The 4618-nt window shown below is 48.4% G+C and overlaps 1 long non-coding RNA gene across 1 annotated transcript in view; it reads right to left on the reverse strand.

Annotated features, from left to right (window-relative positions):
• The window catches only part of LOC135107495 (uncharacterized), a 37593-nt gene extending 34361 nt beyond the window's left edge, over window positions 1–3232 (reverse strand). Inside the window, exon 1 of the long non-coding RNA XR_010271792.1 lies at window positions 3073–3232. This is a non-coding gene — a long non-coding RNA (uncharacterized LOC135107495). The remainder of the gene's footprint in view (window positions 1–3072) is intronic.
• Between the last annotated feature and the right edge of the window lie 1386 nt (window positions 3233–4618).

Here is a 4618-nt window from a genome sequence, read left to right on the forward strand (position 1 = left end):
CTCCAGCACGGCGATGTTCTTCTTGGCCAAGAACTCTCTGATGCTCAGGGCATTGTGAGCAGGCGCATTGTCGTGGTGAAGCAGCCACGAGTTGCCCTGCCACAACTCCCGCCTCTTCTCGCGCACTGCACGAAGCAGACGCCGCAGTACTTCTTTGTACACATGTTGGTTGACTGTCTGGCCCTGTGGCAAGAACTCGCAGTGGACGATGCCCCTCACATCGAAGAAAGCGATCAACATGACCTTGAAGCTGGACCTGGACTGCCTTGCTTTCTTCGGCCGTGGCGACGCCGGACTCTTCCATTGAAGGCTCTGGCGTTTGGTCTCCGGGTCGTACTCAAATACCCAGGACTCATCGCCGGTGATGACTCTCCTGAGCAAGTCTGGTTCAGTTTCCAGACGCTCGAGGATGTCCTGACACACCTGCATGCGTCGTCCCTTCTGGTCATCGTTCAGGAGTCTCGGCACCATCTTCGCACAGACTTTCCGCATGCCCAGATCTTCAGTGATAATCTTCCACACGCTGTTGTGGTTCATGCCAAGCTCATCTGCGATCTTTCGAACAGTCAACCGACGATCGTCACGCACCATCTGCTTGACACGCTCAACATTGGCCTCATTCCTGCTCGTTGAGGGTCTTCCACTCCTGGGGTCATCTTCCACGTCCTCCCGGCCCTCTTTGAACCTCTTGCACCACTCAAAAACACGTGAGCGTGACATTGTCTCATCCCCGTACACTTTTTGCAGCATACCCAGTGCTTCTGACGGCGTTTTCCCCAACTGCACCAAAAACTTCAAGTTTGTTCGCTGTTCAGCGCTCATTGTTAAACGACCTGCAACAGAGGACATGATTTTAAAAGCACGTAAGAAAAAGATTAGTGACTGTAGAGGGTTGGGAGCGCAGTTGTATACTCCAGAAGGATTACTTTGAAGGGGAAATATGGTGGTTTGTGGCTTGGGTTTGAAATTCATCTTTTAGGACACCAGTCCTGGAACTTTAATGACACACCTCGTATGAATGATTTTGCAGGTCTTACCATACAAGGCTCACACTTCTCTAATTAAAACGTGGAATGCAGCAGTATGTAAATATGCTCCTCCTTTCTTTCTTCCTCTACCTCTCCCGTCCCCGTAACGTTCACCAGCACACTACAAATGGTGGTTTGTTTCATCTCTATTACTCCTAAATATAAGGTGGCTCCCTCTTTTCTCTGACGCTCTGCTATTATTACGTTATGGTTTCCTTCTTTAGCGCTACACCGTCCCTGGCCACGACACTCAAGTCAGTGGGTGCACCTGTATTCTTGTCTCCCCATATCTCAATCCACTCGAGTCTCAATAAAGATGGATGTGAATATGCATGAGTGCGCGTGAACGTAGGTGTTTGTTTATACATGGGGTCCCCGAGTCAACTCGCTCCTGGCTCTCTGTGATACGGGGGTGGTAACAAACTCATTATATACATATACTTCTCTCTCTCTCTCTCTCTCTCTCTCTCTCTCTCTCTCTCTCTGTGTGTGTGTGTGTGTGTGTGTGTGTGTGTGTTAGGGCGCGCGCTGGTTGGATGACACTTTCCCCAGGCTTGGCAAAAGAGGACATGTTTACGGGGCGACAGGGCAGGGCAGGGCAGGCAGGCATTCCTCTCTGGGGCTGCGCACGGCACATGCTAGACTCATCACACACCGCTCGCTGCCGCTGCAAAGCGTCAGCCGCATGCTTCAAAGAGACACCGCCCTGACCTTCCCCACACCCTCCCGATGACCCGAGCTAACAGCGAGGTCATGAGGACTGTCTGACGTGGCCCCTCGCGCCTGCTGCCCGTGCGGTGCTCCTCCTCCTCCTCCGCTTCACCTTCCCAACAGGTGTGGTGGTGATGGTGGTGGTGGCCGAGCGGGGGCGCGAGTTATGATCGATCACGTTATGGCGGCGCTGTGATCACCGTCACGTCTGTTATACATCCTCCTCCTTCTTCCCTTACCCTTATCAATGATATTTAAAGCTCATAACACTACGGTAATACTGGGGCCTGTCACATAACACTAGTGATACTCCACATCATCGGTAACCCTTAACGCTTACACTGCATATCGTACCACTCTCTCATAACGATAGTAGCTGCCTTACACAATTGCTTCTGTCATTCCTTACACAGGTGGCTCCCTCAATCTCGTAACACAGGTGACTCCCTCATTCTCATAACACAGGTGGCTCCCTCACTCTCATAACACAAGTGACTCATAACACGAGAGCTTCCTGTAAACAGGTGGCTCCCCCTCATACTTTCTCGTCACATGGGTGGCTGCCTCACACTCATCACTCGACATCAATGGCTGTAATAACGTGAGTGCCTTCACCAACAGATGGCTGAGTAAAGCCATGCGTTTGCTTTAGTGTGGTGTACACAATCGTCTACTGTACTATACGAGTACAATACAGGTCTCACTTGTTTTTTTTTCTGTTGTTTTTGTTTGTTTTTTTAGGATACCTTCCTGTTACTGTTGCACGTAATAATGCCATATTAGAAGTAAAGAAGTTCTGTCCATATTTATAGTGTGTGTATGCACTATATATATATATATATATATATATATATATATATATATATATATATATATATATATATATATATATATATATATATATGGCTACGGCTCACCACGGCACATGCTTGTACACTTAGTTTCTCGCATCAGCAGTAGCCCATCACACCTCTGGTGGCTTCCTTGGGCCGTCATAATATCGCAGGTGCCTCGTCACGGCCCTGCTGGCTCATCATAACAAAAGTGGCTCCTTAACTGAGGTGGCTCTCCCCCTCCCTGGCCACAGCGGATGCTCGCCAACCTACCTCTCATTACTCTCGCTACGGACGCGTCCTGTTGGCCCTGCCTTCCCCTGCACCGGGCGCCTCACAGGCCCCACAGAGGCCAGGCAGCTGCACGCCACCAGTCACAGGGCACTGCATTACTCACCCCTGAATACATCGTGTCTGCCTCCCTAAAATCGATGTAGTCTTTTCCTCTCCCTACATTGTTAATCACTAAGAGGATATGTTAACCAGTCCCTGCAGCTTACCTCTCTCCCGCCGCTCTATGTACTCCGCGGCCTGGAGAAGCACTGCCAAGCTCATATTTGTGATATTAATAAATAAATCCACGTGAAAGGCGCGGACGATACGCCGGAGCGTTAGCACCCTCACTCCACAGTGTCTGTAAGCCAACTACTGTCAAAATTTCGTAGCCACCTTGCTTCAAGCGGCGACGGGTGTTACGCGTGCTGCCATTGGCCGAGGCAGTTTCTATGTGGGTCGCACAACCAATGGCGCGCCAGCTGAGAAGCGGGCCGGGAGCAGGCATCACGTGCGTCTCATGCCTGGTCCGCGCAAGGGTTGATGAGGACACAACGCGACAAAGACATTGCTTTTCTTCCATTTTCTCGTTGATCTGTGCCCCTTGAGTCATTCTGATTCATCATATACGTAACCTGACTGCTTTGCTTACATATGGAGTTGCAAAAGTAGCCCATATACCACCAGAATCCCAAGTATAGAGATATTATTGACCAGGAGCGGCACAATGGTTCAGAATCCAGGAGATGCCAGTGTCTGGTCGCCCTTATGGCACCCCAGCTCGGCGTCCGGTCTCCTCCCCCAATCCAGAGTTCCTCCCTTGTTCTCCGCTATTTCTGGTCTTTCAGTGTTTACATTGATTTTACGGGGATACCAGATGATTATCTACAGCCGTCTCTTGAGGTTTACGTGTTTCCCAGACACAATGCCCCACGATGAACACCCAGCTTTATGTGCTCTCCACCCTTAGGCCTATCGAGAGCCCGGTGTTAGTGAATATTTCAGGCGTAACTACTACGTGTTATCGTGAACAAGCCACCTACATGAACTGCACACACGGTCACCATCGACATAGCGGCGGCGGCAGCGGCAGCAGCTGTTGGGGCACCTCGAGGGGAGTGCTGGATTCCTCGAGTCCTGCACGCTGCACTGAGGCAAGTACTGTTTGCGAACTGCTGGAATTTTCCGTCTTTTTTTTTTATTTTTCCACCGTGCAATCTTTTGTTTTACTTTTCGTTACTGACAGAAAGGATTGTCATACGTATATATATATATATATATATATATATATATATATATATATATATATATATATATATATATATATATATATATATATATATATATATATATATATATATATATATATATATATATATATATCAGAAGAGAGAAAAAAAGAATTATTCCTTTCTTAAATCTGTTACCTACATGTGTGTGTGTGCGTGTGTGTGTACACACTGACAGTCTGATAGTGCACATGCAGTGTATAAATGAGAAGACAATGACACTCCTGTGATCTCTCTTGTGACACCCATGATATGAAAATCTCTCTCTCTCTCTCTCTCTCTCTCTCTCTCTCTCTCTCTCTCTCTCTCTCTCTCTCTCTCTCTCTCTCTCTCTCTCTCTCTCAGAGAGAGAGAGAGAGAGAGAGAGAGAGAGAGAGAGAGAGAGAGAGAGAGAGAGAGAGAGAGAGAGTGATTACAGTGAGAGTGAAAGCCGTCTAGGAGAGCCGGTGAGGCAGGATATTAAACTTCCCTTCCAACTCAATGC

Source organism: Scylla paramamosain, chromosome 15 (genome assembly GCF_035594125.1).
Source record: "Scylla paramamosain isolate STU-SP2022 chromosome 15, ASM3559412v1, whole genome shotgun sequence".
Lineage (NCBI taxonomy): Eukaryota > Metazoa > Arthropoda > Malacostraca > Decapoda > Portunidae > Scylla > Scylla paramamosain.